The sequence below is a fragment of the Prionailurus viverrinus genome, chromosome E3 (genome assembly GCF_022837055.1).
Source record: "Prionailurus viverrinus isolate Anna chromosome E3, UM_Priviv_1.0, whole genome shotgun sequence".
NCBI lineage: Eukaryota > Metazoa > Chordata > Mammalia > Carnivora > Felidae > Prionailurus > Prionailurus viverrinus.
The window spans coordinates 16,287,462-16,308,640 of NC_062576.1; the positions used below are offsets into that span (position 1 = coordinate 16,287,462).

A 21,179-nucleotide genomic window follows, 5' to 3' on the forward strand; every position below is an offset into this window, starting at 1 on the left:
ACTGAGCCACCTAGGCACCCTCAAAGTACTCTTTCTCTGATGGCATTAGTATCTGCAGAGAAAGGGCTCTCTCAATTTAAGCCAGAGCCTCCTAGCAGCAGCACCACTCACATTTTGGGCTAAAGAATTCTTTTACAGTTGGGGGCGGTTCAGTGCACGACAGGGTGTTTAGCAGTATCTCTGGGCACTGCCCACTAGATGCTAGTAGTACAACCCGCCAGTTGTGACAACCAAAAATGTCTTAAGCCATTGCCAAATGTTCCTGGAGGGGGACAAAACCACCCCCATTGAAAGCCACTGACTTAAGCTGCCCTATTTCTTCATTCAAAGTCTGTAGATTGCAGTGTTGCTTCCTGACAAATTTCACCAGGATATGCAATAGGAAATGTATCTTGGGAACATATCTTTAAATGTAGAACAAGAGCAGAAACTATAGGCCCTTCCTAGAATCATACACACCTCAAGAGTAAAAAACTGACACACTATTTGTTCCATTGTTTTTATTTGCAGTTTAACCTCAAGTTTTGCATTTCACTTCGCATTTTCAGAATATTTTCCTATTTTTTAAAAAGATTACTTCTGATCTAATAAAATTTGATTCAAATATCAAACTAACATTTACTTCGGATGAAAACTTTTGAAGATAACTTTAACTACAAGCATGCTTTTTAAAATACCAGAAAGAAAACACTAATGGTTGTTTTTTTTTTTTAATTTTTTTTTTCAACGTTTATTTATTTTTGGGACAGAGAGAGACAGAGCATGAATGGGGGAGGGGCAGAGAGAGAGGGAGACACAGAATCGGAAACAGGCTCCAGGCTCTGAGTCATCAGCCCAGAGCCCGACGCGGGGCTCGAACTCACGGACCGCGAGATCGTGACCTGGCTGAAGTCGGACGCTTAACCGACTGCGCCACCCAGGCGCCCCAAAACACTAATGGTTTTAGTCCATAGCAAAGCACTCAATAAAACCTAAACTTTGGTTTGGAAAACAAACTACCTGAAGACAAGGATAAATAAGTGATTCTTTATTTGTCACACTATTTTAAAAAATTTTTAATGTTTATTTTTGAGAGAAAGAGCGTGAGTGGGGAATGGCAGAAAGAGAGGGAGACACAGAATCTAAAGCAGCCTCCAGGCACTGAGCTGTCAGCACACGACATGAACTCATGAACCGCAAAATCATGATCTGAGCCGAAGTCGGACGCTTAACTGACTGAGCCACCCAGGAGCCCCCATCACCCTATTTTAAAAATATATATATTTTTTACAAGCAAGTGAGAGCCCTGAAGATTTTTACTGTACAGAGTTACACACTTTGAGGAACACAAAATAATCTCCACGTTTTTGTATTCTTTCACACATCAAATACTCATTGTGCATGTTCTAGGTGCAGATAATGGGTCAGGCATTGGAATCCAGGAGAGTACCAGTCAGAAAAGGTGGTGCCCTTTTGGAACTCTTATTCCATTTAGGGAGGAGAAGTAGTGAACAGGTGAACAAATGACAAAGTTATCTTCAGAAATGGATGAAACCATTAACAGATATGTGGGAAAAGTGAGGCGGGAGATTATTCGAGACCAGAGCTTCTGAAAATTTAAAAGTGCATATGATCACTTTGGGGTCTCATCAACATGCAGGTTTTCCTTTAGCAGGTCTGTGTTAGGGCCTAGGACTCTGTGTTTCCAAACAAAACAAAACAACTCCCAGCTCAAGCTTCTAGTCTGAGGACCACTCTCAGTACCACTCAGCTCTAGACGGAGAAGGGGTGGAGGGAGCTATTCTAGCTAGATGATCAGAGATGGCCTTTTCCAGGAACTAAAATCCTGAATGAATTAAATCCTGAATGATGAAAAGCAGCCAATCTCAAGAGGAACAGCAAGCACAAAGGCCTTGAGGCAGGAATGAGCGATGAGTGTCGTAAGGCCATCAAGGCTGACACAGCGATGAGGGAAGAATGGCAAGAGAATGAGGCACCCAGTCATTTACATCATTTATGGCCTTGTTTGTAGGCCATGATGAAGAGTTTGAATTTTATTCTAATTGCAATGGGAGGGCATTCAGTGGCTTTAAAATAGGAGAGTAATATAAGCTTATTTATGATCACTCTTGACTACTGTGTAAAAAACAAACTGCAGGAGAGCAAGAGCAGACGGAAGAAACTATATGCAATCAACTTCTTAGCCCCACTCATCTGAAGTAGGAATTCAAATGTAAATCACCACCTTTGGCAATGGAAATAATTGGGCAGACTGCCAAAATTATAACCAGCAAACAGAATTTTTATATATTCCAAACACTGATCTCTAATTATTCACATAGGATCATGTCGATCTTTTTCCTGAAAACAATGCAGAAATCCATAGAATGAATATATTGGTTTATCACAGTAATACGTATATAAGGTTTAAAAATCAAATAACACTGAAAGTCTTACAGAATAGACACCCCATACTCCAGCCCTCTCCACACACAGTTCTGACCCCAAGAGGCAACGATTTTGATATCTTTTAACCTTTTTTCCCTATTTAATTCCACATTTCTAAATAATATGCTTACATGGCTATTTCTTGACTTCTGGATTCTAAATATCTTCTGATTTTCTAATACGGTAGACCAGAATGTTGCTTTAAAGAAACATTTTATTGTGGAAAGCGTTAAATGTACAGACGCAAAGTTAACAGAACAATCCATGTAATAATCTCATCACCCGGCTTCAAAATTAAACCTCTTTTGTTTCATTTCCACCTCTACCCACATACCACTCATGATGATTTTTAGTTACTTTTTAAATTTTAATGCACAAATCTTAACTTTTCTGTAATTAAAAAAAAATTTTTTTTTAATGTTTATTTATTTTTGAGACAGAGACAGAGCATGAACGGGGGAAGGTCAGAGAGAGGGAGACACAGAATCCGAAACAGGCTCCAGGCTCTGAGCTGTCAGCACAGAGCCCGACGCGGGGCTCGAACTCATGGACCACGAAATCATGACCTGAGCCGAAGTCGGCCACTTAACCGATTGAGCCATGCAGGTGCCCCAACTTTTCTGTAATTTTGATGAATGGAACACCTGACTACTCCTGGATATATCTGAGTAGTCCTGGTATACTAATTCTGGTATACTTACTAATAGTGTGAACAAACAAACAAACAAAACCCAAACATTCCAACACCAGAGAGTCTTCCCATCTCCCCAATTAAGTTGTTAGTTCCTTCCTGTCGATCCACACTCCTCTTTACCACAAGCAGTAAGTACCTGGCTATCTAGGTAGGAATCCAACCTCAAAACCAAAATTAGATCTCTGGTCTTCCTGATCACACTGCTACGCCATTTCCCTCACGTCACATTAAGTTATAAAGTACAATTACCATTCTAGCATTTTCAACCAAACAGAACGATCACTTAATTACTTGATGAATATAATAAAGTTTAATAAACTTTGATGAACGATGGAATAAGTGTTAGCAAGTCAACACACAAAGTAGACTGACATTATGTAAGATTATTTTCCTTGGAAAGGTCAATGAGAACAGATTTTCATAAATGACACTTAAAACTGCTAAGGGTGGTTGTAATTTAAAAACTTCTTAGTGAATTTTTTTCAAGTTGGGACATTTGAAAATACTGAGTTTTCCCCCACTTCTAAAAGCTATATGGAACTATATGAGATACATTTTATGTGCTAACTTTATTCCTGGCTTTATCTTAATTTCTAACCATTTTCTCCTTGTCCCATCTATAATCACAATTCTATTTTTTTACTTATCCCAGACCTGCCCCAAGTAATTTATGGAAGGAGGTGGGATATTAACCAATTGAGAAAAAAAAAATGTTCTCATTTTTTTTTTAAATGATGATCTTTTTGGTCATTAAAAAAATATATTTTAATGTTTATTTATTTTTGAGAGAGAGAGAGAGACCAGAGCACAAGCAGGGGAGCGGCAGAGACAGAGGAAGACAGAATCCGAAGCAGGCTCCAGGTTCTGAGCGGTCAGCACAGAGCCTGACGTGGGGCTCAAACTCACAGACCGCGAGATCATGACCTAAGCTGAAGTCGAATGCTTAACCGACTGAGCCACCCAGGCACCCCTTGTTGGTCATTTTTTATTAAGTTTTTAATTTTAATTCCAGTCTAGTTAACATACAGTGTTATATTAGTTTCAAGTGTACAATATAGTGATACAACACTTCCATACATTACCCAGTGCTCATCACAACTGTACTCTTTAATCCCTATCACCTATTTTGCCCAATCCCCCCCACCCCCTGCCTTCCCTCTGACAATCAGTTTGTTCTCTATAGTTAAGAGTCTGTTTCTTGGTTTGTCTTTTTCCCTTTGCTCATTTTTTTTTGTTTCTTAAATTCTACATGAGTGAAATCATATAGTATTTGTCTTTCTCTGGTCTATTTCACTTAGCATTATACTCTCTAGCCCCACTCATGTTGTTGCAAATGGCAAGATTTCATTCTTTTTTTATGGCTGAGTAATATTCCATTTTATACACACACACACACACACACCACATCTTCCTTATCCACTCATCTGTCGATGGACACTTGGGCTGCTTCCATATCTTGGCTATTGTAAGTAATGCTGCTATAAACATAGGGGTACGTGTATCCCTTTGAATTATTATTTTTGTATTCTTTGGGTAAAAACCCAGTAGGGCAGTTGCTGGATCTTAGGGCAGTTCTATTTTTAACTTTTTGAGGAACCTCCATACTGTTTTCCACAGTGGCTGCACCAGTTTGCATTCCCACCAACTGTGCAAGAGGGTTCCTTTTTCCCCACATCCTGGCCAAAAGCTGGTTCTTGTGTTTTTTATTTTAGCCATTCTGACAGTGATATCTCACTGTAGTTTTGATTTGCACTTCCCTGATGAGTGATGTTAAGCATCTTTTCATGTGTCTGTTGGCCATCTGTATTCCTTCTTTGGAGAAATGTCTGTTCATGTCTTCTGCTCATTTTTTAAATTGGATTATTTATTTCTTGGGTGTTGAGTTGTATAAATCCTTTATTTATTTTGGATACTAACCTTTTATTGATGTCATTTGCAGATATTTTCTCCCATTCATTAGGTTGCCTTTTAGTTTTGTTGGCTGTTTCCTTTGCTGCGCAGAAGATTTTTATTTTTTTTATTTTTAGAAGATTTTTATTTTGATGAAGTTTAGTTTTGCTTTTATTTACCTTGCCTCAGAAGACCTATCTAGAAAAATGTTGCCACAGCTGATGTCAGAGACATCACTGCATGTGCTCTCTTCTACAATTTTATAGTTTCAGGTCTCACATGTAGCTCTTTGATCCATTTTGAGTTGACTTTTGTGTATGGTGTAAGAAAGTGGTCCAGTTTCATTCTTTTGCATGTAGCTATCCAGTTTTCCCAACACCATTTGTTGAAGAACCTGTCTTTTCCCCATTGTATATTTTTTCCTCCTTTGTCAAAAACTGACCATGTAATTTGTGGGTTTATTTCTGGGTCTTCTGTTCTATGGATCTATGTGTCTATCTTAATCCAGTACCATACTGTTTTGATCACTACAGCTTTGTAATGTACTTTAAAGTCTTGAATTGTGATACCTTCAGTTTTTTCTTTTTCAAGGTTCCTTTGGCTATTTGGGGTCTTTTTTTAAAATTATTTCTTAATGTTTATTTATTTTGGGGGACAGAGAGAGAGGGAGACAGAGGATCTGAGGTGGGCTCTGTGCTGACAGCAGAGAGCCCAATGTGGGGCTCAAACTCATGAACAGCAAGATCATGACCTGAGCTGAACTCAAGTGCTTAACCAACTGAGCCACCTGGGTGCCCTGGGGTCTTCTATGGTCCCATACAAATTTTAGGATTACATTCACAAGTTTCAAACTTCTGATGACTTTTATTTATTTGCTTATTTATATATTGGAAATCATTTGCTTTTTTCTTTGGTATTTAAATTTTGTAATGTGTGATGATTTTGCTTTTACCATTATATTTTAACAATACAATTTAATAATAGCAATTGAAAAGTTCTCTTTATACAACAAATACATAGATATTTGAGTTCTAAGTATGTGTAGTAAATTTAATCACCAAATTTCCACATGGAGAGACCTCCATTTCAGCAATACTTCCTGCCTCCTGACCCATCTCCTCACTTATCTCTTGCTAGGCTGGTAGCAAAAACTTGTTTGATTGATCAGTTTACAAGAAGGAACTGGGCATCTGTAGATCAGACCCTTCTGGATTTCTTCTTTGGGATCTATCTGAACAAAGCTGCATCCAAAACTAAACTTTTTTTTTTTAATGTTTATTTTTGAGAGAGAGAGAGAGAGAGAGAGAGAGAGAGAGAGAGCACGAGCAGGGGAGGGGCAGAGACAGAGGGAGACACAGAATCCAAAGCAGGCTCCAGGCTCTGAGCTGTCAGCACAGAGCCTGATGTGGGACTTGAATCCATGGACTGCAAGATCATGACCCAAGCCGAAGTTGGATGTTTAACCAACTGAGCCACCCAGGCGCTCCTATTTTTTTAAATTGTGGTAAAACACACACACACACACACACACACACACACACACACACACACACACATTAAATTTACCACCTTAACCATCTTTAAGTGCACAGTTCAGCAATGTTAAATATGCTTGCATTGTTGTGAAACATCTCCAGAACCTTTTTATCCTGCAAAACTGAAGCAACTCTGCTTTTCTGTCTCCTCCCAGTCCCTGGCAACCACCTTTTCATTTTGTTTCTATGAATCTGACTACCTTATTTTAGATACCTCATATAAGTGAAATCCCACAGTACCTGCCTTTATGTGACTGCTTATTTCATTTAGTACAGTTCCTTCAAGGTTCATACATGTAGCATGTGACACGATTTCTTTGCTTTTTAAATAAAAGGCTGACTAATATGCCACTTTCTGTGTATACCATACTTTGTTTATCCATTCGTCCATTCAGCGACACTGGGTTGCTTCCACCTCTTGCCATATAAAGCTTGTTTGCTATTTTTTTTTTCTGGTACCCCAAACAATTACAACTGCTCTGGTAATTTTTCACCCATTCCTCTGACAGAAACAAGCCCTCTTGATAGTAAAGTTTCAGGTAAAGCCCAATGTCCAAGCAAATCAAAGATGAGGCCCTTCAACAAGAGCTAGGACATCCTCTCCTACCATTTTGTTGTGAGAGTTAACAGCATGGTTCATGGGAGGAAGATGGCCCTGGGTGAAGATTAAAAAAAAAAAAAAAAAAAGATATTTCTCTCATTCTGAAATCATGGGTTATGATACATCATCAACTTAGTAACAATTTTTCAGAGGAAAAGGTACCATATAAATATCTACATTCATCCAGATGTTAAAGCTAAATAACAATGGAACACAAAAATCAGAGAAACAAAGAAGTTAATGTCTGGGTTTAGAAAATCTTTGTCAAAGTTTCTTTTGAGGAAATGACCAGCTTGTACCAGGGAAGGTCCTCATTCCCAACCCACTGTGGACACGAGGTGTGGAACAAAACTTAAAATTTTTTCAGGATGAAAGGTCTGTTTTTTCACATTATCTCAAGAACCCAAAAGGGTCAAAAACCACTAAAAAGGAAAAATGGATCCTGGAAAACGCACAACAGTGGGATAATCCTTGTATGGGCCTAGCATGGTATCTGGTAATACCATATGTGAAAAAAATACTTGTGATTACTACTATAAAAATTTCTGAGGAACTTGATGGAAGACTTGTATTCTCATTTGGTAAGATTTTTTAAATTTGTTTTCATGATATTAGTTTTCTGATCTTGGAGTCACCCTTCTCAGAGGCAAGCACTTTCAACTCATTTTAGTGGTTTCTTTGGTATTTACCCAGAAATTTCTTTGTATACACATTCAAATGATCTTTTCAGATAATCTATTCAATGATGCAGCAGGCCACAGAGAAATACAGTCCATACCACGGTCTGGCCTTTGGCTTTCATGACACTGCTTAGTGTGTGGTTCTCCACAATCTTTGTTTTACTGTTGTCTCCGTAATTCAGCTGCTGCGGCGCTTCCTTATATTCTCAGCCAGCAAGCTTCCTTCACATTTCTTCCCTCCACCCCCAAGGTGAAGTCTTACGGTGACCATATTATTTATTTATGTAAAATTTAACAACTCTTTGAACTCTGTCAGTATTTTAATTAGGATTATTGTTGCTTTCTCTTCGTCATCTGGTTACATTTACACAGGTTTTGAATGGTCCACCCCATCCCTTATTTTCCCATAAGCCCTGGGAAATGTACTTTTTACATGTACTTTTGATCAAAGTATCATTTACATATAGAAAACTACCCACAAGTGTATTAAACTTAATTTCCAGGAGTCTCCACTCCCATTTTCTTTTATTTGATGTTAAGTCACTTTTAAGCAATAAATTCGTAGTCCTGGTATTTTTAAGGTTCAATTCCATAGGAAATGCATTTTTTTCAGTAACATATTATATCAGAAATTCTATTAAAACTATAATTACATTTCTTTTTGTGCACAAATTGCTTTTCCTGGAGTTAATAATTCATTCTTATTTTTTCTTTTTCTATGCCACCATCATTAATTTTCCAAAATCCTTCTGAGCAATATTATCCTTTTTTTTCACACCCTAACATGTTTTTTATTTTTTAAGTTTAAAAAAACTTATTTGGAAATATTTTCAAACTTATAAGAAGTCACAAAAATAAAAATAGAACAAAGAACACCCATATATTCTTTAGAAAGACTCACCTACTGTTATTTTACCCCGTTTGCTTTTTTATTCCATCTCCCTCTCCTTCTCTCTACACATACACACACATACTGACTGTCATCCTAACTTCCAATCTCTTCCCTACCTCAAACCTTCTTAGATCTTCCTTTTGCCCTTGGTTAATCACTTGTTTTGGTGAAACAATCTTTTAGTAGCTTCCCTGAGAAAATATTACACTGGAGGTAACATTTCTGAGATGTGGAGTCTTAAAATATCTTTCTTCTACCATCAGAGTGGATTGGTAGTTTTGGGGGTATATAATTATAAATTAAAAATAATTTTCCCTCAGGAGTTTTAAAGCCATTGTCCTTGAAAAACCTGCTGCCGTTCTGACCCTTGAATATGTCCTGTTTTTCTTCCTTTATGAGACTTTAAAGAAACTTCTTTTTAATCCTACTGATCTAAAAAATTTTTTTAAAGTTTATTTATTTTTGATAGAGAGAGACAGAGCACGAATGGGGGAGGAGCAGAGAGAGAAGGAGACACAGAATCCTAAGCAGGCTCCAGGCTCTGAGCTGTCAGCACAGAGCCTGCCTGATGTGGGGCTCGAACTCACCAACTGTGAGATCATGACCTGAGCCGAAGTCGGACGCTTAGCCAACTGAGCCATCCAGGTGCCCCTAATCCTGATGTTCTAAAATTTCACAGGGGCACCTGGGTGGCTCAGTCAGTTGAGCATCTGACTTCAGCTCAGGTCATGATCTCACAGTTGGTGAGCTCAAGCCCCGTATCGGGCTCTGTGCTGACAGCTCAGAGCCTGCAGCCTGCTTCGGATTCTGTGTCTTCTCCTGTCTCTGCCCCTTCCCATGCTCATACTCTGTCTCTCTCTCTCTCTCAATAATAAATATACATTAAAATTTTTTTTTTAATTTCACAAAGGATGTGCCTTGATATAGGTCTTAAGTTGTTCATTGTGAAGGGTCCTTGGTAGGCCCTTTGAATGTACAAATTCATGTTTTTCAATGCCAGAAATTTTGCACATATTACCACTTAGCCAAATGTTGGACTTCTTAAACTGAACCTCTAGGGTTTTTTGTTTACCCCTTTCTTTTATTTTCCATCTCTTTTTCCTTTTACTCCATTTTCTTGGAGATTAACATGATGTAACTCTTCCAAGTCTTCTATTAAATTCACTTATTAAACTTACTGCTACCATATTTTAATTTCTAAGTGTTCTCTCCTATGATTATTCGTTTACATAAATAGAATCTTCTTTGTTTAAAGATACCACTTATTTCTTAGATCTAATGAGATAAAACCATCCATTTTTATTTTAGGTTTACTTCTTGGCAGCTTCATTTAGTTTCTTCTGAGTTCCTTGGTGTCATCTCTCATATTGGAGACTTTTCTCAAATGTATGAGGATCCTTAACTGTCAATTCACTTGTAAGACCAAGGCATTAAAAATATGAATGTCAATTCTAGCCCTGGACAGAATACAATATGGCTATTCCAGCCTCTCTCTCTCTTCCCTACTGATTACAACTAAAAAATGAACAGAATACAGAAAGCAACTACCTGAGGATCCTAAAAAGTAAAAATAGCCAGTGGATAGAGAAGAAAGGTCAAAACTTGAATAAAAACTAGAACGGTGGAATTTTCTGAGGGTTTTTCCTCCTTTACCTTCTTCTTTTGAACTGAGGATGGTATAAGTTGTGGAACTGTCCATGGGAAGAGATAATAAAAAAGCCCCACTTTTTGGCCAAAGGATGAGTAAAAGGGACCCATGTGAGTTAGAGAATGTGGGAGCTACCAAGTTTGTTTTCACATTTAATTTTTCCCTCCTGGTCTTGCCTAAAGGGAAGCAAGAGAACTGTACCTCAGGCATGGTTTGAGATACCTTGAATTCTGAGAGAAAAGCCTCTCTCTGTCTGGAAAAAATAAGAAAAGGGGCCCCTGTGGTCTTAAGTATGTGGGAGGAATCCTGTAATTTTTCTCTTTTCTCTCATGGCTTTACCCCAAGGGTGAAGTCAGTCACGTGGAACCGTATAACAGTAAGAAGGGCTAAAGCTCTCTGTGAGAAACCTGTCTTTTTAGCAGGAGGAATTGTGAAAGGGGCCACTGGGAGTCAGAGATTAGGAAGAGAATCCCAGCAAAGAGCAAGCCAAATAAGGGACCCTTAATTCTTTTTTTTTTTTTTTAATTTTTTTTTAACATTTATTTATTTTTGAGACAGAGAGAGACACAGCATGAATGGGGGAGGGGCAGAGAGAGAGGGAGACACAGAATCGGAAGCAGGCTCCAGGCTCTGAGCCATCAGCCCAGAGCCCCATGCGGGGCTCGAACTCGCGGAACGAGAGATCGTGACCTGAGCTGAAGTCAGACGCTCAACCGACTGAGCCACCCAGGCGCCCCAGGGACCCTTAATTCTGAAGAGGAATTAACAGAAGTCCCAGAATCATCCTTGAGATGCAGCATGGAACAGATCCAAAGAAGCATAGCAAAGTCTTTGAGAACTAAACTACTGTATAAACCACCACTCAAGGTGCAGACTAACTGACTACTGAGTGTGGCATGTGAAGGGAAACTCAACCAGGAGAACACGGAAAGCATCGTCTATAGTGGGAGAGACAGAACCCGTAGTCTTAATCTGATTGAGTTAATTGCCAAAACAAACATCAACATCTCAGAAGATCTTTAACAGGACCCAAAGTCTAACAAAATAATATTCAAAATACACTTAAAATAACATGCCAAAATGACATAACGTACAAAGAATTTTAAAAAAGTGACTAACTCTCAAGGAGAAAAAATAATTAATAGATGTCAAGCCTAAAATAACACAGGTATTACCAGTATAAGATTTAAAACACTTACATCTATATTCTACAAGGTGAAAGTAACCAGAAATGACTGGAAAGGTAAAAGTTCTCAGCAGAGAAGGAATCACTAGAAAAGGTCTAACAGTCATGTCATGGAAATCTAGAAGAGACTGAGGTGCACACACACACAAAGAAATACTGGTAAAAACTCCACAAATTTAGCCAAATATAAACATTTATAGACTTGACAAACTGGGTAAACATGAAAAAGTTGATAAATTCAAAGAACATCACACCCAGACACATCATAAATTGCTAAAAACCAAAGATTGAAGGGAGAAACTCCTGAAAGCATCCAGAGAAAAATAATACATTACCTTAAAGGAACAATAATTCAGGAGACATTGAAGGCATCCTTTTTTTTATTAAGATTTTATTTTTAAGTAATCTCTACACCCAACGTGGGGCTCAAACTGACAACCCCGAGATCAAGGGTCACAAGTGCCACCCACTGAGGCAGCCAGAAGCCCATGACACCAAAGCATCTTTAAAGTACTGAAACAAAAAGAACTATCAACCAAAAATTCTATATCCAGCAAGAGCATCTTTCAGGGATCGAGGATAATTGAAGACATTTCAGAAGCAGGAAACTAAAAGAATTTATTAACCACACACTTGTACTAAGAAAAATGCTAAAAGCAGTTCTTTACATTGAGGGACAAGGATACGAGAGGGAAACACGGGAACTTCAGAAATTAAAGAGGGGAGAACAGAAATGGTATATATTTGGGTAAACACAATAGATTATTAGTCTCCTTATGAGTTCTTTAAAATATGTAAGACTATTGAAAACAAATGTTATAACATTGTTGGGGCGGGGGGTTCAATATATGTAGATGAAACACACATGACAACTATAACAAATGGGACAATAAAGGTCCCTTTATAGATGTAAAATTTCCATATTCTCCTTGGTTATTAAATACTAAATCTAAACAGAATATGAAAGATTATGTATATCATAATCTCTACAACTACCACTAAAAAATAATTCAACTAAAAAATAATTCAGAGATATAAACAAAAAGCCTATTGTGAAGTTAAAATGAAATATAAAAACATCCAGATATCCAAAAAAAGATAAGAAATCGGGAATGGATGAGCAAAACGAGAGAGGGTACAAAGAGGGGAAAAAAAAAGGTAGACCTAAATCTAAACATATCAAATATTAAATTAAAACTAAACAGTCTGGGGGCGCCTGGGTGGCTCAGTCGGTTAAGCGTCTGACTTCAGCTCAGGTCACGATCTCATGGTCCGTGAGTTCGAGCCCTGCGTCAGGCTCTGGGCTGATGGCTCAGAGCCTGGAGCCTGCTTCCGATTCTGTGTCTCCCTCTCTCTCTGCCCCTCCCCCGTTCATGCTCTGTTTCTCTCTGTCCCAAAAATAAATAAACGTTAAAAAAAAAAAATTTTTTTTAAACTAAACAGTCTGAACACATCAATTATTATGTTGTACACCTGAAACTAATATAATGTTATATATGTCAATTATACCTCAATAAAAAAAAATCATCCCCCCACCAAATCAACAGACAGGCATTGTCAAAGTGAACTCAAGAACAAAAAAGGACTGAGTATATGCTGCCAATAAGAAAATCACTTAAATATAACACAGGTTAAAACTAAAAAGATAAAAAAGATATGTCATACAAACAGGAATCTAGAAAAATCTAGAAAGCTAGATTAAAAAGGTTAAAAATGGTAAAGTTTGTGTTATGTATATTTTACCATGAAGGGGGGAAAAAAAACCTAGAGTGGCTATATTAACATAAAAAAAAAAGTAGTCTTCAGAACAAGGGAACTTATCAGGGTATAAAAAGAGTATATAATGTTAAAAGTGTCAATTTAACCAAGATGACAAAACAATCCTAAATGTGTAAGCATCTAATAAGAGAGCTCCAAAATACAGCAGTGATAGAACTGTAATAATAAATAAATAAATTCATAATTATACTTAGAGACTTCAACAAATCTCTCAGTAAGTGATTGAACAAACAGAAAATCAGAAAGGATATAGAAGACCTGAATAGAAAATCAACCAACCTGATTTGACTTTTATAGAACATTCCACCCAACAGTAGAATACATGTTCTTTTCAAATACACATAGAACATTCACCAAGGTAAACCATACTGTAAACAAAACATAAACAAACATTGTAAACAAACTTGAATAAATTTAAAATAACTGAATCCATAGAAAGTATATCCTCTGACCATAGTGGGAATTAAACTAGAAATCAGTACAGAAATATACCTGAAAAATGTCACCAATTATTTGGAAATTAACTCACTTCTAAAAACAAAAATCCACAGATCAAAAAGTCTTAAGGAAATTAGAAAATATTTTGAACCCAATGAAAACATAACATATCAAAAGCACTGGTATGCAGCTAAAGTAGTGCTTAGAGAGAAATTTGTAGGATTAAAAGAAGGAAGGAAAAAAAAACTAGGGCAAAAATCAATGAAATTAAAGACAGAAAACCAGGAAGACTGGGGCGCCTGGGTGGCTCAGTCAGTTGAGCATCTGACTCAGGTCATGATCTCACGGTCTGTGAGTTCGAGCCCTGTGTCGGGCTCTGTGCTAACAGCTCAAAGCCTGGAGCCTGTTTCAGATTCTGTGTCTCCCTCTCTCTCTACCCACTCCCCAGCTCATGCTCTCTTTCTCTGTCAAAAATAAGTAAACGTTAAAAAAAAAAAATTAAAAAAAACCCAGGAAGACTAAATGAAATCAAAAGCTGATTCTCTGATAGAAAAAAAAAAAAACTAAAAAACAAACAAAAAACTGATAAACCACTAGCTACAGTTCATAAAAGGAAAAAGAGAGAGACAAGGAAAGAGAGAGATATATACACAGACACAAAATATCAGATATGAAAGAGAGGATATCATTACAGACAGGTACAGACATTAAAAGGATAAGGGAATACTACTCTATGCGCATAAATTTGACAATTTACAAATAGAGCAATACTTTGAAATTCACAAATCCTGAAACTCACTCAAGAAAAAACAGAATCTGAATGGTTCTACTAATAGTTTAAAATCTTTCCTCGAAACAAAAACTCCAGGTCTAAATGGTTTCATTGGCAAATTCTAGATAATACAGAAGGAAGGAATAATACTAAATTCGATACAATCTCTTCCAGAAAACAGAAGAGAATGGGACACTTCTCAACTTCATTAATTTGAGGCAAGCATTACCTTGACATCAAAACCAGACAAAAACATTACAAGAAATATTAAAAGAAACAAAACTGCCATAGACCTGAATCACTCATGAAAACAGACACAAAAATCCTCAACAAAATATATATTATAAATCAAATCCAGCAATACACAGAAGGGATAATGGGAGCACCTGGCTGGCTCAGTTGGTAGAGCATGCAACTCTTGACCTCAGGGTTGTGAGTTCAAGCCCCACGTTGGATGTGGAGCCTATTAAAAAAAATAATAATAATGAATCATGGAATCTACCCCCCAAACCAAGAGACACTGTATACGCTGTATGTTAGCCAACTTGACAAATTATATATATAAAAAAAAATAAAACAAAATAAAAAGAAGGGATAATGTATCATGACCAAATGGGATTAATTCTGAAAATGCAAGGCTGGTTCAACATTGAAAAACCTATCAATGTGTTTCATCATATTAACAGACTAAAGAAGAAAAATCACATGAGGATTTCAATAGATGCAGATAATGCATTTGCTAAACTACAACATCCATTCATGATTTAAAAAAATGTTCAGCAACTGAGAAGGGATTTTCTTTGACCTGATAAAGGTTATTTAAATATATTAAAAAAAAAAATCCCTACAGCTAACATCACATTCAACAGGGATAGACTAAATTCTTTCTTTTTTTTTTTTTTTTAACGTTTATTTATTTTTGAGACAGAGAGAGACAAAGCATGAACGGGGGAGGGTCAGAGAGAGGGAGACACAGAATCCGAAACAGGCTCCAGGCTCTGAGCTGTCAGCACAGAGCCCGACGCGGGGCTCGAACTCACGGACCGTGAGATCATGACCTGGGCTGAAGTCGGCCGCCTAACCGACTGAGCCACCCAGGCGCCCCCTAAATTCTTTCTAAGATCAGGAACAAAAGCAAAGTCTGCTCTCACCACTCCTTTTCAACATTGTGCAGAAGTCCTAGTCAGTACAATTATGGAAGAAAATAAAAGTCACACAGATTAGAAAGTTAGAAATAAAATTCTACCTGCAGGCCACATGACTGTCTACATGGAATCCTAAGCGAGAGGATAAATATACAAAAAGATGATAGACCAAATACAAAAATAGAACTCTGACCTACAAACTCTGCAGCAACTAGTTGAGGAAGCCAAACCACAACTTCTAGAGCTATTGACTGATTCCAAACATCCAGGACTTGATCAATAATTGTCAGCTTCTCTAATTTTTGCCTCCACTTCCAGTTTAGGACCAACCAGAGAAAACCAAATACGCTCCCTTAACCAATCACATAGGATGCCCCACTGCTAGTCAGGCAAGCTTCCAGCTTCCCCATACCAACAACTTCCAACAAGGACAACCTGAAGCTTTCTTTTTCATTAAAAAGCTTTTATATTTTCCTTTTAGATTCCCTTTTGAGTCTGTACCAAATGGAAGTAATGGTGGCTCACACCTTACTTGTTCTCATTTGGGTGTCTTCATGGATAGTATGTTAATTCTCCTCAGACTGATCTATAGAATCAATGCAATTCTAATCAAAATGCCAGTGAGATTTTTTCTGTAGATAGTGACAAAAATTTATACAGAGAGGTAAAGGAACTAGAAGAGCCAAAGCATTTTTGAAAAAAAGTGTAGGGGCGCCTGGGTGGCTCAGTTGGTTGAGTGCCCAACTTCGGCTCAGGGCATGATGTCATGATTTGTGGGTTCGAGCCCCACATCGGGCTCTGTGCTGACAGTGCAGAGCCTGGAGCATGCTTCAGATTCTGTCTCCCTCTCTCTCTGCCCCTCCCCCACTCGTGCTGACCTTCTCTCTCTCTCTCTCTCTTAAAAATAAACATTTAAAAAAATTGTTTAAGAAAAAAATATAGCTGGAGAATACATATTAATTTCAAGATATTCTAAAGCTATAGTAATCAAGACAGTACTGGCAAACAGGTAGATACAGATCAGCAAAGCAGAATACAGAGCTCAGAAACAGACACAATTGATGTTTTTGTTTTTTTCACAATTGAGGTTTTTAACTAAAGTACAAAAACAACTTAATGAAGAAAAAAATCTTCAACAAATGGTGCTGGGATTATTAAACATGGATATGTGAAGGAAGGAAGGAAGGAAGGAAAAGAATGAAAAGAAAAGAAAAGAAAGAAAAGAAAAGAAAAGAAAAGAAGGGAAAGGAAAGGAAAGAAAAGGAAAGAAAAGAGAGGAAGAAAGAACTTTAACCCATTATCTCATACCTCAAGCATAATTCACAACAGGGAAAATTACCGAAGCGGACTTCGAAACTTAAAACAGTTGGTCTTGAAGATAGTGTCAAGAAAATGAAAAAATAAACTAGAGACTGGGAGAAGATACTTGAAAATTACATATCAGGTAAAGAACTTTTATCCAGAATATATAAAGATCACTAAAATCTCAACCATGAGAAAACAAACAACTCAATCAAAAAAGAAAAAGCAAAAGATTTAAATAAAAACATCACCAGATATATAGAGATGGCACACAAACATATGGAAAGATGTTCAGCATCTTCAGTCATTAAAGAAATGCAAATTAAAAATCTAATGACACACTACTACATACATAGCTACCAGAATGGCAAATAAACAAAATATAACAAAACTAAGCATACACATTTAAGTGCCAATGAGGATGTGAAGCAACTGGAACTCATACATTTGTTGACGGTCATGTAAAATGGTACAGCTGTTTTGGAAAAGAAATGATTCGTTTCTTATGAAGTTAAACATACATGTGTCCTATGACCCAGCAATCCTGCCTGTTCATCCATGAGAAATGAACACTTATGCTCACTCAAAAATTTGTTTGCAAATGTTTATGGTAACTTTATTTATAATTGCCAAAAATTGGAAACAACGCAATTGTCCTTCAACAGATAAATGGTTGAACAAACCAATCACTCAATATCACTCAATAATAAAATGAAAGGATATATGCAACATATATCCATGTTGTATATGCAACAACCTGGATGAAACTGCAAATACATTATAATAAGTTAACAAAATGAGACTCAAAGACTGGGTACTGTAAAATTCACTTAAATGATATTCTGGAAAAGGTAAAACTATAAAGACAGAGAAGAGATAAATGTCTGCCAGGGATTAGGGATGGAGAAGTGTGGACCTCAATAGGGAACTGTTCTGATGCGATGGGACTGGTGGGCACCTGGCTGTGTGCATCTGTTTAAACTCAACAAAGTGTAAGCAAAATAGGGAATTTCACTGTATGTAAGTTTAAATTAATTCAGTTCGAAAGGCAGAATGGAATTTCTATTATTGGATGTGGTTTTGTCAACATTATATGTTATCATAAGTAGATAATTAGGCAAAGAGCTATCAATTGTATCAGTAAGGGTCCCTGAATGTCAGTATCTGTACATATTTTACCTAGAAAATAAATTTCTGTACAAAATAAAAATTCCACCAGTCTCCTACTGCTAGAGGTAGGGATGTTCTTACAGCTGTGTCTACTTTCCTATTCTTTCTGTCCTTGTAGTTTTATACAATTTCTTTTATTCCTTTATTCTCATTTTCTTGGGGGTTCCTGAGGGTTCAGAGATAAACACGTGCATAAAAGCTATTATGTTTACCTGGAAATTACTCATATTTTATCAAATACATATGTGCCAAGCAGGTGGTATCTGAAGCAGTAGGTAGGAATTGTGAAGTTGGACGGAGAACACATGAATCAGAGTATCTACCCCCAAGAAGCTTAGTCTTTAAAGAATGGGGAAAAGTCATATTCAGAAACACAGAAATACTGTAAAGTACCTATGTATCTAAGTGAAGAGAGCTTAATTCTGCTTAAGAGGGTTAATAGGTAATTGGTACACAGCAGAGATTGATTGGGGTGGGTGGGTGTCAGAACTCAAAGATAAGACCAGTTAGGAGACTGCTGTGTCCATGAAATGTGAAGGTCTGAACTAGGACAAAGAGCACAAAAGATGAACTCAAAAGAAATTCAGAAAGAAAAATGGACAGATTTGACAACAGAATTGTGAGGGAGTAATGACTGGATAGATGGTGAGGCCACTCATGAGACAACACAGGAGGAAGAACAGTGGATGACTGAGTTAGGTTTTTGTTTTTGTTTTTTAATGTTTATTTATTTATGTTGAGAGAAAGAGGAGAGAGACAGAGAGAGAAAGAGAGAGAGAGAATCCCAAGCAGGCTCCTCACCGTCAGTGCAGAGCCCAACACAGGGCTCAAACTCATGAACCGTGAGATAATAACCTGAGCCAATATCAAGAGCTGGTCGCTTAACTGACTGAGGCACCCAGGCGCCCTGGAGTTATTTTTAACATGTTGAGTTTACACATATCTCTGAGCCACACAGATAGTTGTGTTTAATAAGAGGCCCAAAATAAAAATCTAAATATTTATAAATGGATTTAAACTGTGGATTTAGCAGTGTGGTTCTAAAAACAATAGCCATGAAAAAGATAGCTCAGGGAGAGTAGTTTTTTAAATGTTTATTTATTTTTGAGAGAGAGAGAGGGAGACAGAGTGTGAGTAGGGGAGGGACAGAGAGAGGGAGACACAGAATCCAAGCAGGCTCCAGGCTCTGACCTGTCAGCCCAGAGCCCGACGCCCGGCTTGAACTCACAAACCTCAAAATCACTACTTTAGCCAAGTAAGACACTCAACTGAGCCACCCAGTCGCCCCAAATGTTTATTTATTTTTGAGAGAGAGACAGTGCGAGGGAGCGAGAGCGAGCACAAGCAGAGGAGGGGCAGACACAGAATCTGAAGCAGGCTCCAGGCTGAGCTGTCAGAGCAGAGCCCAACACAGGACTTGAACCCATGAACTGTGAGATCGTGACCTGAGCCAAAGTCAGATGCTTAACCAACTGAGCCACCCAGGTACCCTGGGAGAGTATTTAGAAAAAGATTATATAGCGAAGGAGTCCATGAGGGTGACTGAAAACTGGCTAGCGCAATAGGAGAACCAGGAGAGAGTAAGAGGAGTGAATGAAAGAGAATTTAAGGAAGAAAACAGTCTTCAATATCAAATCCCAAGGAAAAGATTAGTAAGATACAAAGTGAAAAGTACCTCCTAGATTTGGCAATTAAGCTAGTGATTAACCATGACTTAAAAGAGTGGGCAGGTCTTAGGGGTGCCTGGAGGGCCAACTCTTGATTTTGGCTCGGGTCAGGATCTCATGATCATGAGATCAAGCCCCACATCTGGCTCTGTGCTGGGTGTGGAGCCTGCCTAAGATTCTTTCTCTCTTTCTCTCCCCCTCTGCCCTCTCCCCACCCCCCAAAAAAAGAATGGGTAGGTCTTTTTTTTTTTTTTTAATACTTATTTTTGAGAGAGAGAGAGAGTGAGCGAGTACAAGCGGGGGGGGGGGGGGGGGGGGAGGGGAGGGCAGAGAGAGAGGAAGACACAGAATCTGAAGCAGGCTCCAGGCTCTGAGCTGTCAGCACAGAGCTCGATCGATGCAGGGTTCAAACTCACGAACCCGAGATCATACCTGAGCCGAATTCGGATGCTTAACTGACCGAGCCACCCAGGTGCAACATCACTTTAATGTTGGTATGCCCAATTCCAATGTGGGGCAGGGGGCTTCTTATCCCCCACAAAACCAAGCAATTCTTGAACACAAGCAAGCAAGCTGTCTGAGAATTCAACTCAATTCCATCACTACGTGGAGATTCCAGATTCCATAGATTAAGGGCTAAGTCCTACAAGACCACCTCCAACCTCAACTTCAGAAGCCAGCTGCCAGCCCCAGCAGCTCTCTGAACCCAGTCGTTCTTGATTTTTAATGGAGGCTTCATTACATAGACTAGCCCAAAAAACTCCAAAACCAAACACCAGAATTGATTAATCTAAAAGGAGAAAGAAATCAGTGGGAGAAAAAGAAATCGTGAGATATTATTTTTAAGTCCAAATATACCAGTAATTAAATTAACCATGTGAAAGGTCTATTAAAATATCTGCTAAAACCACTATTATCAAAACTTGTGGGATTTAGCTAACAGTACATATAGAATTTTTAACCATAAATGCATGCATTAGTGATCTAAATATGAATCTCAACCAATTAGAAAAATAAAAGCAAATTAAACCTTCCCAAAGTAAAAGAAACTAATATAAACAGTCAATGAAATAGAAATAAGTATAATGGCACAAATCAAAGATTAATAAAAGGAATCAATGCCTAGAAAGACCCATCTTTAATTAAAAAAAGAGAAAAACAATTTCAAGAATGAGAAAAAGCACACCATTTACAGAAGCTACTTAATGTTCATTTTTCAGATCCCAGCTTTTGACCCTTGACGGGGGAAAAGCCTCCCCACCCCTCCTGTCAGCTTCCTAGGGTTTTTACTCTCATACAACCAAGCTCCTTCCTTGAGAGCTTTTCTTGGATTCTGCACATACATTTATGTGC

At 37.9% G+C, this 21,179-nt stretch overlaps 1 protein-coding gene across 1 annotated transcript in view; it reads right to left on the reverse strand.

Moving 5' to 3' along the window:
- The window catches only part of VKORC1L1 (vitamin K epoxide reductase complex subunit 1 like 1), a 64,850-nt gene that overhangs the window by 7,976 nt on the left and 35,695 nt on the right, over nucleotides 1-21,179 (reverse strand). The window lies entirely within an intron of this gene.